The sequence below is a fragment of the Bubalus bubalis genome, chromosome 11, assembly GCF_019923935.1.
Source record: "Bubalus bubalis isolate 160015118507 breed Murrah chromosome 11, NDDB_SH_1, whole genome shotgun sequence".
NCBI classification, from domain to species: domain Eukaryota; kingdom Metazoa; phylum Chordata; class Mammalia; order Artiodactyla; family Bovidae; genus Bubalus; species Bubalus bubalis.
In genome coordinates, this window is record NC_059167.1 from 80,570,320 (window position 1) to 80,596,647 (window position 26,328).

Consider the following 26,328-nt stretch of genomic DNA (forward strand, 5'->3'; position numbering starts at 1 on the left):
TCTTCTTTTACCCAGCTTCTGAACACAGAGCACCAAGGGCCCTTATCTAGGTCCCTCTTCCTTTCTGTATCTTCTCCTAGGTGATCTCATTCACGGTCACAGAGTTGAATTCCACAGACGTGGTCAAGACTCCCAAATTAATATCTCCAATGCAAAACTCCCCTTTGAGGATAAGATCTCCCCCCAGTTGAACCACCTTAGCACTTACACCTCTCTCTTTTTTAAATTTATTTTTTTTCTCTGCACCTAACTCTCTTGAGTCATTTCATGTTTTCTCTCTTTTTCCATGATTGTTTAGAAACTTCCTTTATGCTCCTCCTAATTTATAAACCCCTTAAGGGTAGGAATTCTTAGTCTGTTTCATCTCCAGTTTCTACGGGGTGTTGCATAGTAAGTGTTTAATATATGATTATTGAATTTAATGTGTGAGCTGAATTTCTGCTTTAGGGATCTCTGACACACAGCCAGTAATGAAAGGGAATATTTTATTTAAAGAAATAATGCCTCATCCTTTCTGTATTTCCAAATGAACAACCTCAGATGAGAGAACACAGCTACATACTTTGACATGAGGTGAATACTTAAATTTAAAAATGCTAAATGGAACCAATATCATCCCTTGTGGTCACCGGAGCTGCCACAAAGGTTTTATATTAATAAATTGCCTACATGCCACAGCCCATCTGGCAAGGCTGGTGTGTCAGTGCCCATTTGTATCTGCTCCCTCCTTTGAAATGAAAAGATAAAAGAAAAGGACAAGGGTTTGCTTAAAACTCTCCCACCCAACTAGAGCAAGGATTCAACCACATAATGCTGATTCCTTGATTTAGATTCAGAACCAAAGAGGAGGACAAAAGAGGCAGACCCCCTGGATTCCAGGAAGATGCTTCACCAGCTGCTCTAATAGCTTGCGGCAACTGCACCTCTGCTCCTTCATCTGAATTTTGATCCTGTTCTTTTCCAAGCTCTTCCCAAGGCCTCTTCCACCCGTCAAAATCAGCTCGTTTCATACACCTTTAGAAGAAAAGAGGACTGATGGAAGCTAAGGATTGTCCAGAGAAAATCCAAGAGCCTGTGTGTACTTGATGATCTGCTAAAGTAGGTTGGGGGTCAGGATGACCATACAGAGAAGCCCTGATTATAATGTAGACATGACCCCACGGCCCCTTGGTATGTGTACACAGAAGCTGTTTTTACTAATTGTGGTTGTCCTGAAAAAATTTGTCCTTGGCCTCCACATGCTTGAAGCTTAGGGTTTAGTCTTTCAAAATGAGAGGAAAATCGTCTGGATTACCTTTCTTCCATAAAAATAAATATTTTTCAACTACCGTGGCATTTTAAACTCTATTTTCTTTTCTTGCTAGTTTCCTTTCCCTATCACACTTCCCTGAATAAACACAGATTGTGCTGTAATATTTATTAACAAAGGGTTCTCTGGGCCGACAGTGGTTTTAGGAATTCTACCGGGCATTCAGTATGTTGTCCAGCTGAGTCCCCAGCCACGTGGTAAGTCAACACAAACACAGCAGATTGTGAACAGAGGCAACAGTTCTCCTCCTAGCACACCACAGCCTCTGGGTCACCAATCTGAAACTTGAGCTGGCATGTCTAAAAATAAGGTCTTCTGACAGAGACAGACGATTGTCTATCAGTTGAGTCTTGCAAAAAAATCCCCTTTCCCTGTGCTCTTCCAGCCCATCTTCTTGGCATGTGCCCTTCCCTCTGCATCTTTTGTTTTCCTGCATCCCTGATTTCTCCCTGCAGCCTGGACACTGAGGTCGGTTTAGATTGATGTTGTGTGCTCTGTCACAGGCTGCGATTTCACTCACAGTGCTGCTTCCGTCTGACGTTTGCTGAGGTTCTTCCTCACGCGGGACTGTCTCACTGCATGGTTCTTCCTTCACTCTCCTTTGGTAACGTCCCAGTCCACAGTGACTTCTCAGTCACGCACGTGTGCAAACGCTCAGACTCCTCGGCAATTAAAGCCCTGCCAACTTGAGTAGCTTGTATTTCTATTCAGTATTCTTTTCATTCACTCATACCAAGTGTTCATTATGCAGCTCAGTGTTAACAGCCCTTTAACTTGTCACTTCCATGATTAATATAACAGCACCTGCATTCTAAACTAGACTTGAACACAGCGGCACTGTGGTCATCATTAAACAACCACTTGTAACTATTGTGTCCCCAGCTGTGGTGAATATGATATATGGATAACATTGTATTTATCCCAGCCCTTGGCCCTATACCCATGCCCACTTTCTACCAGAGACTCGTCACAAACCCCACATAACCAACAAGAATGTTAGAGTTACAGAGGGTATGGCAACAGGGCAGAAGCAAATGCAGAATGGGTGCCGTTCCTGGGACATGACAAGCGTTATGGTAACCCAAGCTGCTGTCGGACCAACATCCACTCACATACTAACTTTCCCACTTCATTGGTTTCAGAGTCTCTTTTTCCAGCCCCCAGAGCTACCTCCTGGCCACTTTTTTTAATCTACCCAGCCACCTTCCCCAAAGCACCTCAGAGTGTCAAGTTTTTCTTCCATTGTTTCCTCAGCTCTATATCTTTAGAGCTGACAGCGTGTTTGAGCATTCTTTCAGACTCATTCCCTTTTCCCATCCAACCTGTGATAAAACTAAGCAAAAGATGCATTAGTTCAGAGCCCAAGAGGTAGGAGATACCCTGGAGCTGTCTTGGGGCTGGAAGGCCAATCAGAAAAAGCGTGGATGACACAAGTGTTTGCTGGTGGCTGTGGGAGCCACAGGCTGTTCTGGCAGCTGGGCCACCACACCCTTGTCCCAAGGAAGAGAAAGTGAGGCCTCTCCATCTTGGCATTTCACCTCCTCTGGCAGCACAGCCCCAACCCAGAGAAAAGGGGCATCTCAGTGTCTTGTGCTTGAAGTAGAGTGGGAAGCGTTCACCCTCAGGGGAGGCCTCAGCTATTTCCTCTCCCTTTGATTGGAGGATAAAGGTTTGGTTTGCTTCCCTGTGGAAGGTAAGGCAGGGGATTTTCCTGGGGTCTGGGAGAGCCCAGTACTATCACCGCCCTGTGCCTTGGGCACCTTGGCAGGTTAGAGGATGTAAGATGTATAAGATCTTAATTCTACATGGTACCCAAGTTACAGAATTTGAGCTCCTTAAAGGCATGGAAACACAGACATTCTACTCATAAGCTCTCATCTCCAAAGGAGAAAAAAAAAATTTATCTTCTCCCTCTCTCTGACCTGTTCCCCAGTTCTACTGCCATATAAGAACCTTGAGCAAAGTATTTTTCTCCCTTTTAGGGGAGGAGAGTCAGGGTGCTTTTTCTTATGTGCAGAAAAATATTACAGAGGGGGAGGCGCTTCTATTCCAAGCCTGGAAAACAAATAACCTCTGGGCCCAATCCAGGTTTTTCCAGCTTTTTCCTCTCTATTGGATATTGTTGGATGGAAGTACAAAATTACCATTGTTTGGGGTTTGCTATTTTATAAATAGACAAAGGCATAGGATTAGCCTCTTATCAGCATGAACAGCTCTGTTCTGGCCTCTCCATGTTCCACCTGAGGACCACCAGACTCCCACGGTGATTCCAGCAGGCAGGGGAAAAGAAAGAGGAGTTCCAGAGACAGCAATAAATGTACATTCTACCCACAGCTCTTGCTGTGGCAGCAATCTTCACTGTGAAATCAGCAGTTTCAGGAGAGCAGAAGGTAATTCACCCCCTCCAAAACCACATGGCCACTTCAGGGCACTGCACACATTTTCACTCTTTATGGCAGGTCTCCTTGGATGACTGTGCTCTGTTGTGAGCCTGGGAATTACAGGACAGAATCAAGGAAAGAAAGAGAGAGGGAGAGTGAGAGGAAGAAAGGAAAAAAAAAGAGAACACACGATGAAACACATCAAGAGCCCATTACCCTGTGGGTCTGGTGAGCTGCGGGCTGCATTCCACCTCACACACACAGAGATGTGCTGTCCACAGCCAGCACACTCTCCTGGCTGAATTCATTCTCTCAGGGGGAAGTCAAGTAGGGTATAATTTAGATCTTGACAGTCAGGGCAGAGTTAAGAGGAGGAACCAAGAATCATAGACTTTGCCCATTTTAATCGGCAGAGAAGGACTCAGAAGGACACGGACAAAAGCGCTTAACAACTGTTTGCTAAACACCTACTTAGTGCCCAGCGCTGCTGTAGGGGTTCAGGGCAACCGGGAGACAGCTGAAGCTGACCTCAACAGGCCCTCATGCCCTGATTCATAGCAGGTGGGCAGGGAGCCATCACCGGAGAGGAGAGTTATTGAGGGCCCTCTCTTGGTCCTGGAGAAAAGGATGAGACTGACAGACTGTCCCAGTCATAGGTGACATCTGGCCACAGGTTTTGGCTTGTCCCCAAGGCCAACACTATAATAAGCCTTCACTGCACTATAAGGTCTATTCTTTGTTTTACTAAATGATCCTCTAACACAGTGGTTTTCAACCCTAGATGCACATCAGAATTAACTAGGGAGTTTTCTTTACATCCTGATGCCTGGACCTCATCCCAGACCAATTAAATCTGACTCTCTGTGGGTAGCACCCAGGCTTCAGTATTTTTCGAAACTCCCCAGAGGATGCCAATGTGAGGCCAAGATGGAGAACCACTCATCAAGGTGGAGGTGATCGTGCTACTTACCTCTCCAGTTTTCCTCTGCCTCTGTACTCCTCTTGTCTAAGCTGTTATATTTCCTCTTTATTTTTAGTTTGTTCTACTTTGTCCTTTCAATAGCTAATTCTACAATACCCCATTAAACCTTTTTTCATGCTTTAACTTTGCTTTCTCTCATTTAATTTTCATTGTCCGCTCCACTTACTCCATCTTCCCATTATGCTTATTTTGTGCTGTGCTGTCTCTAGTATAGCATAGCATCGACACTTACAGGGCCCTTGACATGAGCAGAGTACTACAGGAGACACTTAACTGCTACTAGAAATTAAATCCAATGCAATCATATTTTCCATTAAATCCTGTGTGACAGTTATGGGCCCTGGTCCTGCGGAAGATGGGCATTTTGGCAAAGTCTATCTCCCTTTCTAGGAAGCAGCTCCCTGGGTACATAAATAAAAGATCCAAAATAAATATACTGCAACAAAAAATAAAAGGAACATCCACAACTAGGGGGGAAGGAAGATTAAAAGCTGTCTGAATCTAAACAGTACATGTGGCCTGCCAAAATATTGGCCTCACTCTATAAGGAGATGCTGCCATTTGCAGCAGAAAGAAAAAGCCCACAGATTGTCTGTAAAACTGGTGAAGCTGTTCTCTGGGGGAAGAACATCTGCTGATTCGGGCTCATTTGCTCGTTGTCTACAGGCAAGCCCAAGAGCACGCAGGCGAGTGGCAGAGGCACTGAGGGCGAGATGAGGAAGAAAGGGCGGGGAGACAGTCCCAGAAGCAGACTCTCCAGAATTCAGGGGAAGCCACGCAGCACATTTCCTGCCACTCGGGTAGGAGCCGCCTTGGAGCCTCAGGACTGCAGAACCTGCAGCTTCTTCCTGGGCCAGGTGAGCCCTGAAGAGCCAGAAATGTTGTCACCCTCAAGGAGTCTAGCCTGGCACTGAGCCCACCATAGAAGCCAGTGGATGTTTGCCCAATAAGTGGGTGAATGGAAAAATGACTTCCCTGATGAAATGACTCCTGGGAGAGACGATGAGAAGACGAAACTGGAAGGTGGCTCTGTCATCCCACTCAGATACTTCAGTCCCTTGATGCTCTGCTAGGGCTCCTCTCCCTTCTTTTCCTTTGATTTTGTTTTTCAGGAATCAAGTCAGATGTCTTGTTGGAGCAAGAAGAGATGTTTTTTCCTTTTAGAGAAAGCGATGTTTTGCAGTGCTAAATGACAGGGGCAGGGAAATTAATAATTTCATGATATACTGGTGTCAGAGGAACCAAGATGCTCCCTGAACTTTATATACCAATGAGGAGACTTCTATGGCCCCAGTATCCAGAACAACTTTACTTGCAGAGGCCAATTCTCCCTGGAGATTCTTGAAACTACAGTGAGAGAGGAGGGACTTACTACAGGATGCCCTCCTCACAGTGCAACTCCTCTGGCTCTGCATGTGTGCGTGCGTGCTAGGCCACTTCAGTCAGTCAGTCAGTTCAGTCGCTCAGTTGTGTCCGACTCTGTGACCCCATGAATCACAGCACGCCAGGCCTCCCTGTCCATCACCAACACCCGGAGTTCACTGAGACCCACGTCCATCGAGTCAGTGATGCCATCCAGCCATCTCATCCTCTGTTGTCCCCTTCTCCTCCTGCCCCCAATCCCTCCCAGCATCAGAGTCTTTTCCAATGAGTCAACTCTTCGCATGAGGTGGCCAAAGCACTGGAGTTTCAGCTTTAGCATCATTCCTTCCAAAGAAATCCCAGGACTGGTCTCCTTCAGAATGGACTGGTTGGATCTCCTTGCAGTCCCAGGGACTCTCAAGAGTCTTCTCCAACACCACAGTTCAAAAGCAACAATTCTTTGCTGCTCAGCCTTCTTCACAGTCCAACTCTCACAGCCATACATGACCACAGGAAAAACCATAGCCTTGACCAGATGGACCTTTGTTGGCAAAGTAATGTCTCTGCTTTTGAATATGCTATCTAGGTTGGTCATAACTTTCCTTTCAAGGAGTAAGCGTCTTTTAATTTCATGGCTGCAGTCACCATCTGCAGTGATTTTGGAGCCCAGAAAAATAAAGTCTGCCACTGTTTCCACTGTTTCCCCATCTATTTCCCATGAAGTGATGGGACCGGATGCCATGATCTTCGTTTTCTGAATGTTGAGCTTTAAGCCAACTTTTTCACTCTCCACTTTCACTTTCATCAAGAGGCTTTTGAGTTCCTCTTCATTTTCTGCCATAAGTCACTTCAGTTGTGTCCAATTCTGTGCAGCCCTATGGACTGTAATCTGCCAGGATCTTTTGTCCATGGGATTCTCCAGGCAAGAATACTGGAGTGAGTTGTCATGCTCTCCTCCAGGGGATCTTCCCAGCCCAGGGATAAAACCTGCACCTCTTACGTCTCCTGCATTGGCAGGTGGGTTCTTTACCACTAGGACGCTGGGAAGCCCCTGGCTCTGCACAGGTTACAGCAAAGCCCACTCTTCCCATCTTCCACAGTGATCTAAGGGTAGCCCTCCCTGTAGGTCAGTCACAAGGTGAACCCATGCATATTATTTTAAGACTGAACGAGGCAGCATTATCCCCATTTTACTGCCTAGAAAACTGAGGCTTAGCAAAGTTAAGTAACTTACAAGTAAGTGGTGATGTCAGGAGCAAACCCAGATTCTCCAAGTCTAAATCCAGTGGTCTCTCCACTACAGAACAACTGCCCCTTGAGACTAGAGCAGGCTGTGGAAAACAAGGGCTCCCGAGGACCCTGCCCAGCCTGCTGCGTAGACGGTGTTTGGTCTGAGGGTCATGTGAGCAGAGGTGGGCTTACCCAGCTGCCTGCTCACAGCAGTCTGTGCAAATTCAAAGAAATGAAATATGAGTTTAAAGAACTCAACTTGAAGAACAGGAAAGGCAGCTCTCTGCTTGAGGTTATGGGTAAGTGAAGGCTGAAATGTGATGAGAAGGCTTGCAAAGGTCCCTACTCACTACCCTCAAGTCTTTCCTTCTTCCTTCTGTTTTCAGTGAGGCCAATAAACAGATCTTTCTCCATTGCTGTGTCATCTGTGTTCATTTGCTTGGGACTCCTCAGGCAGCACCCTGGCCCTGAAAATATTTAATGAAATATTGACAACCTCAGCCTCACAGCACTCTCCAGCCACTGTGCACTAATGGAAAAGCCAGAAGCATTGTTTGTGTATTAAGGTCAGTAGTGCCTTTCTTAACCTTCCACTGTCTGGTAAGTCTGAAGGAAGCAGATGTTTCTGTAATGATATGGCTTGTCTTTAGGGCCACAATCCAAAGCCTGAGGTCCTTCCTATGGCCATGATCTTGAGAATGTTCTCTTTACTGATGGTCCTGTGTGCCCCTGGTGTGTCGTAGACAGCGACTCACTTTCAAGTCAGACATCCTGTGAACAGAAGAAATCATTTCATTTCAGTCAGCATTTTTGAGGACCAGTGTGGGTTCCACTGTTTCCACTCTTTCCCCATCTATTTGCCATGAAGTAAACATTCATAAAATGAAGATCATGGCATCTGGTCCCATCACTTCATGGGAAATAGATGGGGAAACAGTGGAAACAGTGGCAGACTTTATTTTTGGGGGCTCCAAAATCACTGCATATGGTGACTGCAGCCATGAAATTAAAAGATGCTTGCTCCTTGGAAGAAAAGCTATGACCAACCTAGACAGCATATTCAAAAGCAGAGACATTACTTTGCCAACAAAGGTCCATCTAGTCAAGGCTATGGTTTTTCCTGTGGTCATGTATGGATGTGAGAGTTGGACTGTGAAGAAAGCTGAGCACCGAAGAATTGATGCTTTTGAACCGTGGTCTTGGAGAAGACTCTTCAGAGTCTCTTGGACTGCAAGGAGAGCAAACCAGTCAATCCTAAAGGAAATCAGCCCTGAATATTCATTGGAAGTACTGATGCTGAAGCTGAAACTGAAACTCCAATGCTTTGGCCATGTAATGCTAAAAACTGACTCACTGGAAAAGACCCTGATGCTGGGAAAGATTGAAGGCAGGAAGAGAAGGGAACAACAGAAGGTGAGATGGTTGGATGGCATCACCAACTCAAGGGACATGAGTTTGAGCAGGCTCCAGGAGTTGGTGATGGACAGGGAAGCCTGTCATGTTGCAGTCTGTGGGATTGCAAAGAGTGGAACACGACTGAGTGACTGAACTGAACTGATGGGTCCCACAGGTGTTTTGGAGGGATTACACAGGAGATAAAGACCAGACTAAGCAAGAATGAGGCCACACTTATACATCGTAAAGAACTGCGTGTGCCTGCATGCGAAGTCCCTTCAGTCGTATCTGACTCTTTGCGACCCCGTGGACTGTAGCCCACCAGGCTCCTCTGTCCATGGGATTCTCCAGGCAAGAATACTGGAGTGGGTTGCCATGCCCTCCTCCAGGGGATCTTCCCAACCCAGGGAGCAAAACTGCATGTCTTAGGTCTCCTGCATTGGCAGGTGAGTTCTTTACCACTAGTGCAGCCCAAAGTACTGTATACAAAGGCAAAAAGGTGGGGCTGAGGGGCTGTGATCTGGTAGAAAGATGCCTCAGGAATGTGCCTTGAGCTGGTGTTTTCATAGCATATAAGATTGAGAAAGATGGAAAGAATGGGGGGCCGATGGAGATTATGGGGAGATATGGGAAAGAATGGATAAAGCATCCCATCATAGTCTTGTCTCTCCTACTAACTGTCCAATTCTCAGACGTCCTGGTTTTTATATAAATGTCAAAAGAGAAGGAAACTAACAAATAGCCAAGCAATGAGCCAAGTGTTCACAAATATAATTTCATTTATTCCTCACAGATTGTGAAGAAACATAAGTTCTTCCTGAGAGCTCTCTCCTGTCACATGAATGGCCAGACATCCCCCAGGGACTGGAAAGTTGTGACCTAATTGCAGGAGCAGGAGACAGAAAGAATGACTGAGCACCAGGAACAGAGCCTGCTCAGAGCCTGAGGAAGGGGGCATCCAAGGGTGGGGCCCTGGCACACTTTTCTACCTTCTACCTAGGCAACCTGCATAGGCTGTTTGTGCTTAAGTTCCATCCTGCTCCCGCCATGGGCCCAGGCCAAGCTGCTGTAGCAGATCCTGACTCTTCCTGACCAGGTAGTCTCCTAGCCACACCCTGCCCCATTTTCCTTCTCCAGGGAATCTTCCTGACCCAGGGATCAAACCAGGGTCTCCTGCATTTTGGGCAGATTCTTTATAGTTTCAGTTCAGTCGATCAGTAGAGTCCGAGTCTTTGCCACCCCATGAACTGCAGCACACCAGGCCTCCCTGTCCATCACCAACTCCCAGAGTTCACCCAATCTCATGTCCATTGAGTCGGTGATGCCATCCAGCCATCTCATCCTCTGTCGTCCCCTTCTTCTCCTGCCCCCAATCCCTCCCAGCATCAGAGTCTTTTCCAATGAGTCAACTCTTCCCATGAGGTGGCCAAAGTACTGGACATTCAGCTTTAGCATCAGTCCTTCCAAAGAAATCCCAGGGCTGATCTCCTTCAGAATGGACTGGTTGGATCTCCTTGCAGACCAAGGGACTCTCAAGAGTCCTCCAACACCACAGTTCAAAAGCATCAATTCTTCAGCACCCAGCTTTCTTCACAGTCCAACTCTCACATCCATACATGACCACTGGAAAAACCATAGCCTTGACTAGACGGACCTTTGTTGACAAAGTAATGTCTCTGCTTTTCAATATGCTATCTAGGTTGGTCATAACTTTCCTTCCAAGGAGTAAGCGGCTTTTAATTTCATGGCTGCAGTCACCATCTGCAGTGATTTTGGAGCCCAAAAAAATAAAAAGTCTGACACCGTTTCCACTGTTTCCCCATCTATTTCCCATAAAGTGATGGGACCAGATGCCATGATCTTCGTTTTCTGAATGTTGAGCTTTAAGCCAACTTTTTCACTCTCCACTTTCACTTTCATCAAGAGTCTCTTTAGTTCATCTTCACTTTCTGCCATAGGGGTGGTGTCATCTGCATATCTGAGGTTATTGATATTTCTCCCTGCAATCTTGATTCCAGCTTGTGCTTCTTCCATTCCAGCGTTTCTCATGATGTACTCTGCATATAAGTTGAATAAGCAGGATGACAATATACAGCCTTGACGTACTTCTTTTCCTATTTGGAACCAGTCTGTTGGTCCATGTCCAGTTGCTTCCTGATCTGCATATAGGTTTCTCAAGAGGCAGGTCAGGTGGTCTGGTATTCCCATCTCTTTCAGAATTTTCCACAGTTTATTGTGATCCACACAGTCAAAGGCTTTGGCATAGTCAATAAAACAGAAATAGATGTTTTTCTGGAACTGTCTTGCTTTTTCCATGATCCAGTGGATGTTGGCAATTTGATCTCTGGTTCCTCTGCCTTTTCTAAAACCAGCTTGAACATCTGGAAGTTCATGGTTCACGTATTGCTGAAGCCTGGCTCGGAGAATTTTGAGCATTACTTCACTAGTGTGTGAGATGAGTGCAAGTGTGTGGTAGTTTGAGCATTCTTTGGCATTGCCTTTCTTTGGGATTGGAATGAAAACCAACCTTTTGCAGTCCTGTGGCCACTGCTGAGTTTTCCAAATTTGCTGGCATATTGAGAGCAGCACTTTCACAGCATCATCTTTCAGGATTTGAAATAGCTTAACTGGAATTCCATCACCTCCACTAGCTTTGTTCGTAGTAATGCTTTCTAAGGCCTACTTGACTTCACATTCCAGGATGTCTGGCTCTAGGTGAGTGATCACACCATCGTGATTATCTGGGTCGTGAATATCTTTTTTGTACAATTCTTCTGTGTATTCTTGCCATCTCTTCTTAATATCTTCTGCTTCTGTTAGGTCCATGCCATTTCTGTCCTTTATCGAGCCCATCTTTGCATGGAATGTTCCCTTGGTATCTCTAATTTTCTTGAAGAGATCTCTAGTCTTTCCCATTCTGTTGTTTTCCTCTATTTCTTTGCATTGATCACTGAGGAAGGCTTTCTTATCTCTTCTTGCTATTCTTTGGAACTCTGCATTCAGATGCTTATATCTTTCCTTTTCTCCTTTGCTTTTCGCTTCTCTTCTTTTCACAGCTATTTGTAAGGCCTCCCCAGACAGCCATTTTGCTTTTTTGCATTTCTTTTCCATGGGGATGGTCTTGATCCCTTTCTCCTGTACACTGTCACAAACCTCCGTCCATAGTTCATCAGGCACTCTATCTATCAGGTCTAGGCCCTTAAATCTATTTCTCACTTCCACTGTATAATCATAAGGGATTTGATTTAGGTCATACCTGAATGGTCTAGTGGTTTTCCCTACTTTCTTCAATTTAAGTCTGAATTTGGCAATAAGGAGTTCATGGTCTGAGCCATAGTCAGCTCCCGGTCTTGTTTTTGCTGACTGTATAGAGCTTCTCCATCTTTGGCTGCAAAGAATATATCAGTCTGATTTCAGTGTTGACTATCTGGTGATGTCCATGTGTAGAGTCTTCTCCTGTGTTGTTGGAAGAGGGTGTTTGCTATGACCAGTGCGTTCTCTTGGCAAAACTCTGTTAGCCTTTGCCCTGCTTCATTCCGTATTCCAAGGCCAACCAGGAAAACCCCTACAATCTGTCCCAACTCCCACAAAACCTGCTCCCTCCCCACTGCTGTCTTCTACCTCTGGCTTTGATATATTGTTCAAGCAGACTCTATCCTCATCAGGCCCAGAAGAAGGTTGTCTTTGTCCATTAGCATAAAGCTCTTAAAATTACCTCTAACCTGTGGCAGATAGAAATCATAGTCATAAACATAAGCACTATCTTGGAATTATTCAGAATGACTTCCTGATTGATTTGGGAGAATTCAACAATAATTATCTAAGAAGATAGGCTTATTTGAGTCCTGCTAACTGTTCTTTTGATGTTAATGCAACTTTAAGCCTACAGCACTTCCTCCTGCCTCAGGGCCTTTTAAAAATATGTCCTCCTTTCTCCTACAGAAAGTTCTTCCCCTTCACAGGCCCCCTATACTTGGTGTATCAAGCAGAGTCCCAGCAGGAGAAAGAGGGCACTGTCAAAGGGGTGATTAGGGAGACTCTAATGAAAAGGACATTTGTGGGCCGGTGTTAAGAATGGAATTGTGTCCCTCAAGAAAAATATGTTCAAGTCCTAACCCCCAATAGCATAGAAAGTGACCTTATATGGAAATAGCATCTTTGCAATTGATGTAATTAGTCAAGATGAGGTCAGACTGGAGTAGGGTGGGCCTCTAATCCAACATGACTGATGAATTCGTAAGAAAGCCCTGTCAAGACAGAGATGTTAAGCAAACACCACATGACAGCAAAGGCCAGCCAAGCCAAAGAACACCCAGGGCTGCCAGCAAATCAGCAGCCTCTAGGAAGAAGCAAGGAAGGATCCTGCTAAAAGTTTCAGAGTAGGCATGGCCCTGCTGACACTTTGATTTCAGACTTCTAGCCCCCAGAACTGTGAGACAATAAACCTGCTGTTTTAAGGCACCCAGTTTGTGGTACTTCGTTAAGACGGCCATAAGAAATTAATACTGCTGGGTTATGGGAAACCCAGAAAAAGATAGTGAAACATCTGCGTTTGGTGACAGAAAAACAGCTGCCACCCTAGGCCTAAAGTATGAAGCACAAGAGCCTTTACTAAAACCTGCAGCCTCCGGTGGAGGAAAGCAGAGACTAGCAAGGCACAGCCAACAGGAAGTAGCCTGGAGTAAAAAAGCCCCACCTCACCTTTCTCCTTCTCTCCAATCTCCTGATGGTGCCTCTCATTGGCCAAAATGAACAAGATGTCAGCGAGCAAGGGACCCAGGTGGATGTTTCCATTGAGGTCAGCCTCCTAGAGCAGTGGTCCCCAAACTTTTTTGCACCAGGGTCCGGTTTTGTGGAAGACGATTTTTCCATGGACCCGGAGGTGGGGCATGGTGTCAGGATGATTCAAGCACATTATATCTATTGTGCCCTTTATTTCTAATCTAAAGCCGCAGCTGATCTGACAGAAGGTACTGGTCTGCAGCCTAGAGGTTGGGGGCCCCTGTCCTAGGGGAGGAAATAGAGTGATCTGGAGGGACAAAGAGACACTATCCAGCACTCCTGGGTAACTTCTGCTTTTGAGTCTCAACTGCAAAGTCACTTCTTCAAAAAAACCCTTCCCTGACCTCCTGACCAGATCCTGGCCCCTGTAACATGCTCTCAAAACCCTGCATCTGCAAGGTCCTTGTCAGTCTGCAGCACTGGAGAAATTCATTATGCAAATCAGTAAGCAGTGACTGGGGCTCATGCTAGAAACTAAACTCTGTGAGGGAAGAGACCATATCTGTCATTCATCACTGAATCCTCAAGGTCTGGCGCATAGTAAAAATGACTAGATTTATAGGATGTGCCAAGACCAAGCAACCTGATATAAAAAGATCAGGTATGTAAGCCCAGAAAGTTGCCCTTGGCAACAAACTGTAGAGAACACGTACACATCCTATGGGTACAGATATTGCCGTTTGTAGTGTCAGAGAACGTGACCACCTTGAGTACTTGCTCATGGTCCTCTAGAAATGCTGGGCTGTTGGATAAATGAGATGACAAGAGGAAGAAGAGCAGCTGCCATGAGGTTAAGCAAATTTGAGCTTGCTTCCACCTGAATCCTCAGGCCAGTCTGGTCCCAGTTACACTGGGGAAAACAAGAAACCTCAGGTGGGTCTCTGCTCCACTTGCACCCATCCTCAGATATTGGACACCTCTTTGTAGACCAAGTGATCCTCTTCCCAGATTCAGCTGCACTTTCTAGTTTCCATTACTAATTTACCTGTTTAATTTCAATATCTCATAGATTCAGTTCAGTTCAGTTGAGTTCAGTCGATCAGTCGTGTCCGACTCTTTGCGACCCCATGAATCGCAGCATGCCAGGCCTCCCTGTCCATCACCAACTCCCGGAGTTCGCTCAGACTCACATCCATTGAGTCAGTGATGCCATCCAGCCATCTCATCCTCTGTTGTCCTCTTCTCCTCCTGTCCCCAATCCCTCCCAGCATCAGAGTCTTTTCCAATGAGTCAACTCTTCGCATGAGGTGGCCAAACTATTGGAGTTTCAGCTTTAGCATCATTCCTTCCAAAGAAGTCCCAGGGCTGATCTCCTTCAGAATGGACTGGTTGGATCTCCCTGCAGTCCAAGGGACTCTCAAGGCTCTTCTGCAACACCACAGTTCAAAAGCATCAATTCTTCAGCGCTCAGCCTTCTTCACAGTTCAATTCTCACATCCATACATGACCATTGGAAAAAACATAGCCTTGACTAGATGGACCTTTGTTGGCAAAGTAATGTCTCTGCTTTTCAATATGCTATCTAGGTTGGTCATGACTTTTCTTCCAAGGAGTAAGCGTCTTTTAATTTCATGGCTGCAGTCACCATCTGCAGTGATTTTGGAGCCCAGAAAAATAAAGTCTGACACTGTTTCCACTGTTTCCCCATCTATTTCCCATGAAGTGATGGGACCAGATGCCATGATCTTCGTTTTCTGAATGTTGAGCTTTAAGCCAACTTTTTCACTCTCCACTTTCACTTTCATCAAGAGGCTTTTGAGTTCCTCTTCACTTTCTGCCATAAGGGTGGTGTCATCTGCATATCTGAGGTTATTGATATTTCTCCCTGCAATCTTGATTCCAGCTTGTGCTTCTTCCAGTCCAGCGTTTCTCATGATGTACTCTGCATATAAGTTAAATAAGCAGGGTGACAATATACAGCCTTGACGTACTCCTTTTCCTATTTGGAACCAGTCTGTTGGTCCATGTCCAGTTGCTTCCTGATCTGCAAATAGGTTTCTCAAGAGGCAGGTCAGGTGGTCTGGTATTCCCATCTCTTTCAGAACTCTCCACAGTTTATTGTGATCCACACAGTCAAAGGCTTTGGCATAGTCAATAAAACAGAAATAGATGTTTTTCTGGAACTTTCTTGCTTTTTCCATGATCCAGTGGATGTTGGCAATTTGATCTCTGGTTCCTCTGCCTTTTCTAAAACCAGCTTGAACATCTGGAAGTTCATGGTTCACATATTGCTGAAGCCTGGCTTGGAGAATTTTGAGCATTACTTTACGAGCATATGAGATGAGTGCAATTGTGCAGTAGTTAGGGCATTAACCTTGAAACCCAAAGTGCAGGTCCCAAGCATTCAAATATACCTCTCTTCTGAAGTACATCTAAATTTAGCTGTCATAAACAGGGAGGTAGTGGTGGTTTCTAAGTTTTTTACATTGGATTGCTCTTTTATACTTGGGTGAGTCACCCTTATCCGACTTTGCCTGGAGGGAGTTGGCAGTAAACACAACAATCATTACAACACCTACAGTCCTTGTGAACACACTATCAACCTCCTTATTTGATGGTTCTTATGATTATGACTGTACATGTCAATAATTCTTATTGTTACTAACTCTTAGCAGCACCACAGAGCACACAACATATACCTCTAACATGAAAATGGAGCGACAATGTCAAACTTAACTTCTAGGGTGGGTAGCATTGAAGGGCATTGTCATCTCATTAACAGGCAGCAGGCTCCACATGCTTTCTGTGATTGGCAAAATCTCTCTTACGTAACAAAACAGCTGCCAGGGGCTGTTTCCTCAGGCAGAAATGTGTCACAGAGATGGTGTTGACTCAGAGGAGGGACCAGGCAAGGACCAGTCAGGAGGCAGAGCTGTCCCCAAGTGAGACATGCAGAGAGTCTGCTCCTTCATCCACCTCACCCTCTTCTGGGCAGGTAAGGCAGATCCTGGAAACTTAACTGAGCAAGACTCAGTGAGGCATCAAGGCTGCCAGGGCCTTGCCTCGAACATAGCACCCCCTACTCAATGAACTTAGCCCCAGTCTTCACTGAGCCTATCTTGTGTCTTTTCTCTAGGAGTCATGTCAGCTGTCGTGTTGGTGCCTCAAGACCAAGAAAAGACTGTGGCTGTGGGGAAATCTGCCACCCTCAGCTGCTCCATGAAAGGAGCAACTTTCATCAGTAAATACTATATTTTCTGGTACAGGAAGACCCTGGGTAACACAATGACTTTCATATACCAAGAACGGGGTGTATATGGCCCTGGGTTTGAGGACAACTTCCGAGGTAAAATTGTTAATTTAACCAACCAGGCTGTGCTGGAGGTCCTGAAGGCATCAGAGAGAGATGAAGGATTTTACTACTGTGCCACTGATTACCACCCTGCTGCAGGCTCACTTCTAAGCAACTCAAAAAACACAGAGATCTAAGTGGAACAGCATCTTCAACAAGATCATGACTTTCTCTTGAAGAAATAGATTAATAAACGGAGGCCAGAGAAGGCTGACATCCATGCCTTTCCTTCAGGTTCAGTGGCTCATATCCTGCCCACGAGCTCCCATGATGCTCAGATAGGCAATCCTTAGTAGGGTGTGGAGGAGGAAATGGCAACCCACTCCAGTGTTATTGCCTGGAGAATCCCAGAGACGGGGGAACCTGATGGGCTGCCGTCTATGGGGTCGCACAGAGTCAGACACTACTGAAGCGACTTAGCAGCAGCATCAGCAGCAGTGGTAAAGAACCTGCCTGCCAATGCAGGAAACATAAGTGACACGGGTTGGATCCCTGGGTCAGGACAATCCCCTGTAGGAGGACTTGGCAATCCACTCCAGTGTTCTTGCCTGGAGCATCCCATGGACAGAGGAGCCTGGCAGGCTGCAGTCCATGGGATCGCAAAGAGTAGGACACAACTGAGTGACTGAGCACACACACACATATACATACATATATATATATATACACACACACACATATATTATACATGTACATATATAGGGATGACATTTGGAAGCTAGTTATGTAGATATTGTCAAAGTTTTGGAGCAATAGTTTTATAAGACCTGCAAGATGTATTTCTATCAAGAGAACCAGTGGGTCCTTCTGAAAGAGACTGGAAGAATGTGTTTGATGAGAAGGAGGAGAGAAAATATTTGTACAAATTTGTAGAACTGTGTGTTCTCCGTGATAATGATTAATATCTATTCTGTGCTTACTATACTGTTCCGAACACTTTACATGAGTTACGTGAGTTAATTCTCTCAACAATCCTATGATGCATTTTCTATTATTATCCCCATTTCACCAATAAGGACACTAAGGCACAGAATAGCTAAAACACTTGCTCAGGATACTCCTGCCAGTAAGGAAGGGTGACAATTTCAGGCTCTGGAGCTGGAGGACACAGTACATGATTCAGGAGGTTGGGAGGAGGTAGTCCATGGAGGATGCCGTCCCCAGAATGTGTCAGAAATAAGGAACAACAGGGCTGTGCCCTTGCCACCAGACCCGTTCCAACCAATGCTTCATGACCATCTGTCAAGAAACTAGGACAACGCAGCAGGGGTCCCAGATGACTTCTCAATGTTTTCTGACTCTGAGGTTTTGTGATCCTGACACAAGCTTCACTGTCTTCTAAAATCATCTGTACCTCTTCATCTTTGAAACCTAGTAAGAAAAGTCACATTTTCAGAAATTATGAGTTCCATCTTCACAGTGTTATAAAAAACAAATAATAGGAAGTAAATTGCATTGCACATTAGTAGTTATTCCCTAAATTTACTTAACATAAGAAAAAAGGCTTCCCTGGTGACTCAGACAGCACAGACTCTGCCTGCAATGTGGGAGACCTGGATTCGATCCCTGGGTCAGGAAGATCCCCTGGAGAAGGGAATCACACACTCCTGTATTCTTGCCTGGAGAACTCCATGGACAGAGGAGCCTGACGGGATATAGTTCATGGGGTCACAAAGAGCTGGACACGACTGAGCGACTAACATAAGAAAGGCCCAACAATAAAGTGGAATAACTGAGAAGAAACAAACTAAATTATGGAGTGCCAAGATGCAACCACTTGCAAGTGTGAACTCATTTAATCCTTATAACAGCCCCACAGGTCTTTATTGTCAGCTCTGTGTCACAGATGGAGATACTGATCCTCAGAGAGCCTGGGTAGCTTACCTAAGTTTCCTGAAGCAGAGCAGGGATCTGGGTCCGAGTAAAGGCAAGTAGCCCAGGCACTGGGCTAGGAGCCACGGGATACACTAAAGAAATCCATAACCTATAATACAGTCTGAATTAGAGAACAACTGGGAACAAGTGTGTGAAGTCTAGTCATCTGTGTGATACAGAGGTTGTCCTTGACTCCTTGGCCAGTCCTGGGGAGAGGGCATGGAAGTGGGCTCCTTCTCCTTCCTCTTCCTGATTCCTTCCTCCTCCACTTTTCCCTCCCTTGCTTGAAAACACCAGTTGCAATTTCAGCTTCCAGGTTGTTCTCATGAAATGCCTCACTCCCGTGACTGAGAGGAAAGCTGCTACCCAGTGCCCTCCCATTTTCACTCCTGAGCCCACCCCTAGGTCAACAGCTTGTTTCCCAGGCCACAGCATGGAAAACAGACCCACATATTCTTCCTTTCTGATGCCTAGCAGCCGCAATGTCTTATAGAATTCCCTGAGAGTCAAATTCCCTGAGAACTGAGAGCCAAAGAATGGATGCTTTTGAACTGTGGTCTTGGGAAAGACTCTTGAGAGTCCTTTGAACTGCAAGGAGATCAAGTCAGTCAATCCTAAAGGAAATCAGTCCTGAATATTTGTTGGAAGGACTGATGCTAAAGCTGAAACTCCAATACTTTGGCCACCTGATACGAAGAACTGACTCACTGGAAAAGACCCTGATGCTGGGAAAGATTGAAGGCAGGAGAAGGGGACGACAGAGGATGAGATGGTTGGATGGCATCACTGACTCTATGGACATGAGTTTGAGCAAGCTCCGGGAGTTGGTGATGGACAGGGAGGCCTGATGTGCTGCAGTCCATGGGATCACAAAGAGTCGGACACAACTGAGCGGCTGAACTAAACTGAGAGTCTCTCGGGTGCTGATGCATTCACTGCCTTCTCCTTGCCTTCAAAGAGACTGTCTGGTATGTCAGCTACAGGAGTCTGGGGCCACTGTGATGAGAGCTAGAGAAATTCTGTGGGTCCCTGGCGGATCAATAGACTTGTTAACTTTACCATCCATGTACATCTGCACCCTGAGACAGAGTGTCTGAGTTCATCTCTTCCATTTTCACTGACTTATTGTCACTTACATAGCAGTAGCAAAAGGGCTCAAGATCTATCATCCACAACTCCCTGCATTCAAAATGAGCAAACTGACACCAGAAAGCGCTGCAGTGAATTAAGGTGAGGGAGCCACCGTGCAAAGAAGAGAACTGAGTTCAAACCAAACTTCGCTCTAGGTAGGGTCTTAGCCCCCTGCAGCACCTCAGACAGAAAGTGCTGACTAATAAACTCTCCATATCAACAAGGTGAAAGAAACCCTGGAATTGAGGCTGCTTTCCTACTTCTCAATTCGACATCTTGCCTCCAAGTATAAATTGAAATCATGGGATAATAACATTTCTAATATTTTGGGGTCAGAGTGCTTTATTCTTCCTTTAGCAAATACCATCTCTCCTCTCTACCTAATTTTTCTCCATAGCATTTATTACTATTTGATGTGCTGTATATTTTACTTGCTTATTTATCTGTTGTTTAGCTCTCTGCTGGAACACAGGGATTTTGCCTGTTTTGCTCCCTGTGTTACCTCTAGCACTTGGAATAAATCTGGCACGAAATGGGCACGCAGTACATGTGTCGAATGAATGAGTGAGTGAAATGTGCAATGAATGAGCAGTGTGTATCCTGCACTCTGCTACATGTTGGGAATGCAATAGTGTACACGACTGGTGATAACTTTGCCCTCAGAAATGCTTTATCCAACCCTCATCTATCTGTTAACAAGATTTTCTAAAGAGTAGATAATAGAGCACTCTAGAACACCAAATAACTGACTCTTGAAGAGCAGACATCAATGCTCCTACATTTCTTGGACATCCCACCATGATTGGAATAAAATGGGAGGGTGAGGACAGGGAATGGCAGGCTTTCTCCTTTCACCATATACCCTAACCCTAACCCTAACCGTAAGGCCCCAAGCCCCAAGTGTTGAACTGCTGGGAGAAGCTTGAACATTTCTACCTTATTTCCCAGAGGAATTTTGCAAACTTTCTCTCTAAACAGACTGCTGAGGCATGCCACCTCTGAACCAAAAGACACTGGAAAGAACAACTCCTAACTCCCTCTCCCCCTATGACCACCACCATCAAATGATTTTGGAATTCTTCAGGAATGCAGAATCCCTCAGAGTCTGTGCTTTTTGCAACTCACACATGCACAGACACATACACTGTGAGTGGTAACAGTGCACGACTATGTAGATCAAACACTGGAGGAACTCTCTGAAGGCAGGTAGCCTGGATGCTTGAGGCCCCCAGGTGCAGCCGGCCTGGAGCAGTGCTCCACCCAGCATGCAGGCTCCATAGGAAGAGGACCTGCTAAAGGACGTCAAGCACCATGCGAGAGCTCCTATTCATTTCAATAGGGCAGGTTCTCCAACTCTGTGTTTAAATAAGAAATCTAGAGACTTCCCCAGTAGCCCAGTGTTTAAGAACCCATCTTGCAGTGCAGAGGACGCAGTTTCGATCCCTGATCAGAGAACTAAGATCCCACATGGGCAACTAAACCTGGGTGCCACAACTAGAGAGAGTCTGTGAACCACAAACCCGGTGCAGCCAAATAAATAAATAATTAACAAAAAAAAAAAAAAAGAAAACTAGTAGCTGTAAGCTTTCCATTGCCTGCATACATGTGAGAGAATAAGGAAGCTTTAATGATCATTTTCTGGCTTAAGGACAAAGCCCCAGGAGAATTTATAACTTTCAGAAAAAGAACTGTCAGTATAAATACATTACTAGGACAACAAATTATTAAAAAAGGAAACCAATCCAAAGTGTAGACTTTTGGAGATTAAAGCTATTTTCATAAAATATAACATTATTTATTCAACAAATATTTATTAAGTAGCTACTATATGCTAGGTACTTTTCTAGACACACTGGGAATACAGAAGGTTGGGAGTTTATTTTAGTGAAAATAAATACAAAATAAGTAAAATATGTGTTACATTGTGATGATTACCATGGAGAAGACTTGCAGGGAGGTAGAAAGAGTAGGAAATCAGGGGTCTGATGGAGGCAAATTTTTTAAATCAGCTGATCAAGAAAGGCTACAAGGAGAAGCTTACATTTCAGCAAAGGTCTGGGATGAGCAGTAAGATATATTTAGAGTCTGGGTGTTTTCCAGAATTTTCTGTTAGAAATAACATTTTAATGGCCAGTTTTATGATACATAGTAGTACCAGTTTTTCTGTAACTTGGAGGAACAGGCAACAGTTTTTTGTTTTTTTGTTTTTTCTTCTCTTGCTGCAATCTCTGTCACCAAGCATTCAGACTTCCATTTTTTAAAACCAATGTGCTGTATTTCCATGAATTAGTACCAGTGGAGAGGAAGCTGTGCTGAAAGGTCAAAACATAGAATACGAAAAGCAAGATGGTAGAATTGCATTATTAACAAATGGAATCTGGAGCAGGTAATATTTTTCCCCCTCCTTAGGTGACCTAGGAAATGGAGAAATTGACTTTCTCTACAGCCCACAGCCAGCTGGTAGAAAAGCCAAAAGACAGCAGGGCTTCCAACCCCTGGTCATGAACGCCTCCCACCACTCCCTTACCTGGTTGTCACAGGAAAGCACCCTATCACCACCGTATTTTCAGCCCACATCCCTGCTATGCTATTCTCCACTCTGGTCAGCTGGAAAATCTCCTCCTAGCCAAGTTGATCTGGAAGAATAAGATGTCTCCTGAGTGTTGTGGGAGTCCAGAGCCTCAAAGAGCTCCAGAGGGTCCACTACACTTCCACTCTCGCTTTCTACCCCTTTCTAAAGAGACTCCATGAAATCTCAAATGCTGTCCTAGGCATTTTGCATTCCTGGGGAGCTTAGCGCCATTCCAAGTTCATAACAGGTGTTCAGTATAAAGACGAAAGGCTGGTCTCCCCCTCTATCTTCTCAGCCTAAGTAAACCCCACTCATCGGGGACCCTTTCCTCACTTCCTGATCTTTGTCCCCACTGCAGTGCCTCTGATCCTGTCTACTGAGGAATGGGTGGATCAATGGCCTGAGCCCGCCTTCCATTCAGAGACAAAAATTTCCCCTTCTTTCTTTCTCAAAACAAACACAAGTCTACCATATGACAATGCTGTTAAGAAAAAGAAAGCTAACGAGGTGCTATAAGATTATAAGAATGGTAGTGTTATTATACTCAGCACTGATCAGCTCTTCCCACAGGTCACTGGCCTGACAGGTTTCTAAATTAGCCTGAGTGCTGGCAGAAATATCAATAACCTCAGATATGCAGATGACACCACCCTTATGGCAGAAAGTGAAAAGGAACTCAAAAGCCTCTTGACGAAAGTGAAAGTGGAGAGTGAAAAAGTTGGCTTAAAGCTCAACATTCAGAAAACGAAGATCATGGCATCTGGTCCCATCACTTCATGGGAAATAGATGGGGAAACAGTGGAAACAGTGTCAGACTTTATTTTTCTGGGCTCCAAAATCACTGCAGATGGTAACTGCAGCCATGAAATTAAAAGACGCTTACTCCTTGGAAGAAAAGTCATGACCAACCTAGATAGCATATTGAAAAGCAGAGACATTATTTTGCCAACAATGGTCCGTCTAGTCAAGGCTATGGTTTTTCCTGTGGTCATGTATGGATGTGAGAATTGAACTGTGAAGAAAGCTGAGCCCTGAAGAATTGATGCTTTTGAACTGTGGTGTTGGAGAAGACTCTTGAGAGTCCCTTGAACTGCAAGGAGATCCAACCAGTCCATTCTGAAGGAGATCAGCCTTGGGATTTCTTTGGAAGGAATGATTCTAAGGCTGAAACTCCAGTACTTTGGCCACCTCATGCAAAGAGTTGACTCATTGGAAAAGACCTTGATGCTGGGAGGGATTGGGGGCAGGAGGAGAAGGGGACAACAGAGGATGAGATGGCTGGATGGCATCACTGACTCAATGGATGTGAGTCTGAGTGAACTCCGGGAGTTGGTGATGGACAGGGAGGCCTGGCATGCTGCGATTCATGGGGTCGCAAAGAGTCGGACACGGCTGAGCAACTGAACTGAACTGAAGTCTTGGAGAAATTAAACAGCATTGAATTAAAGCCTGTGAAGAGTTATTACACAATGGAAAAGAAACCCACCAGAGTGGAATGTGTGTTCAAAGTCTACTTTTGCCCTGTGAGAACCTACACCCATCCCCAGGCTCATGCACAAGGCAAGGAAACCGGAAGAGAGACAACCTAAGGTCCCTTCCCCTTCTCACCCTCTATGCTGCTGTGATCAGTCTTCCTATGAGCCAAGAAAAAGAGAAAACATTTGGAAATTTCAGCAAAAAGAAGTTAAAAATGAAAAATCTCCTTAAAATGAAAATCATCAATAGTTGTAAAGAGGTACCAATAACAATATTCATTGATGGCCTACAGTCAAGGAGTACTTTTCTATGTGTAAGTAGGGGAAAACACGGAAGCAAGGCCAGAGTAAGGCATTGCCCAAGGTCAGCTGGTGAGTGGCTGAGCTTGGACGCAAGCCCAAGTAGCTGCCTCCAAAGATATTGTGCCATGCAACCCAAGAGGCTCCATTTTCTGGAGCTTATTAAACCTTTTAAATCATGTCTGTGGGCAAAAGCGTGGGTCCAATCCCTTCCAAAGTCATTTCTGACTGTATTAGGCTCTATTCTATAAAAGGAAGCTGTGCAAGGAGGGAAGAACTATTTCCTTTGGGTTCCCCATGATACTATCCTTACATTCTGCAACCAAGAAGACTGATAGCCTCAGTGGTATGTTTGAAAGCACTTTTCCACCCTCAGTTTCCAGCATGTGGTATCTATCTGGACTGACCCTCTTTGTGATATTCCACCATGATAATGCATGAATCATCCTTTTGCAGAGAGTATTATGTCTGTCTCTCACAATTCTTATCAGGGTTCCCTCTTTTTCAGAGGTCCAGTCACTGAATCATCTGCGGGGACCAAAAGAAGCGCTGGGGACTCCCTAAGGACCATCCGCAATGCCTCTGGATTTAACTTCCCAGTAGGTCACTCACAGCCGTTCACTCTTCTGGGTGAACTACTACCATCAAGTTCTAGAAAGACTGCATGAATTTTCTTTCTAAAATTAGTCCCTCCGGACTAAGGTTAAGCATTTCAAATTTTCCATGGAGGGAAGATTTATTCTCACTAGGAATAACATCAACAATCATTTATATATACAAATGAAAAAACTGAAACCAGAGGCTGAGTATTATTGTGCTTTCACCACTACGAACCACAGAGAAACTGAAGGGGGTTGAAATCTCCCTAGTAAGCAGAATAAAAGGAGAATCTGCATGTAAGATCAGTGATCTTTCTCCAGCTAGATCTCACTGTCCCAGACCTACACCTCCATCTTAATCATACTTGGTCCTCTGTTATTTTCATTTGAAATGGTTTCTTTGCTCTGCTATTTTGAACTTTCCCAATCTTTTCATCTTCCAACTTACTGCATCCAGAGGTGGCTGGGCCAAAGTGTGAGAAGAGATGTGTTGGTACCCTAAGGAACCAGCCCTGAATGACCCTTTCAGAAGTCCTGTTGGCCAGAGGGCTGTTCTGAATGGTGACAGGTGGCCAGAAAGTTAAACTCATATCTGCCTCTCACATGAAGCTGACGATGCGGCATGGCTGCTTTTATTAGCCCTTGACTTCTAGAACATTGGAGGAAAGAGACAGAAAGAGCAAAACATATAATTATACCAAAGGGAAAGAAAGATGAGAGTGGGATTTTCTGAGTTTCAGATAAACACATTCTATAATCCTTTCCACATTTCAGATCTGTGAAAACATCCTTATCGTGTTAACAGAAAGTTTCCTGGCACAGTTTAAGTAGGCGTATTTTCCTCTCTTAAATAGGTGGCAATATAGTGCAGATTACAAAAGTGATTATACAAGAATAAATATGCTTATCATTCACAAAAATATTAAAATGTGTTGAACTTAAAAGCAATCACCTGAAAATGGTCCCTCACGTTGTTAAGGTCTTTTTACCTATCTTGATATGACCAAGTTTAAATCTTTGGCCTAAAAAATTTAGTCTATAAGCTGCATATGTGTTTTTATACATGAGTTCTTTGAATTGTAAAAAGAGCATGGGTGGTGGAATCAGACAAAAGTAAGGAAGAATCATAGCTCCTCATTTACTGTGGGACCTTGAACAAGGTTGCCCAAATTCTTAAACCTCTGTTTCCTCACAGATAAAACAGAGATAATAATACCTATTTCACAGAGTTATTACAAAGATTAAATAAAATAATTGCTAGAAGTCACCTGGCACTCCTGGGTGATTAGCACATCAAACGTGCTCAATTATGCTAATATTCTATACCCTTGGCTCCTATTCTCTCTTTTTTTTTAATGTGGACCATTTTTAAAGTTTTTGTTGAATTTGTTACAGTATTGCTTCTGTTTTATGTTTTAGTTTTTTGGTCACAAGGCATGTGGGATCTTACCTCCCCCACCCGGGATTGAATCCACATCCCCTGCATTGAAGGGCAAGGTCTTAACCACTGAACCGCCAGGGAAGTCCCAATACCCTCAGCTCTTAGTGGTCTGAAGGAGGGTGGTTTTTACTCAGAAGAGAGAATAAAGATCTAAAATGGGAAGAAACATTGATAATAATCAGTAAGACTTTTTCAAACCAAA

At 44.7% G+C, this 26,328-nt stretch overlaps 1 long non-coding RNA gene and 1 gene segment (V, D, J or C); one reads left to right on the forward strand and one right to left on the reverse strand.

Annotated features, from left to right (window-relative positions):
* The window catches only part of LOC102415345, a gene marked incomplete in the record, with an annotated part of 786,957 nt that overhangs the window by 667,777 nt on the left and 92,852 nt on the right, over positions 1-26,328 (forward strand).
* LOC102391847 lies at positions 1,365-6,201 on the reverse strand. Its single transcript, XR_006542945.2, has 2 exons — positions 4,661-6,201; positions 1,365-3,800 (listed from the first exon to the last, which is right to left on the reverse strand). It is a non-coding gene; the product is annotated as an uncharacterized LOC102391847 (long non-coding RNA).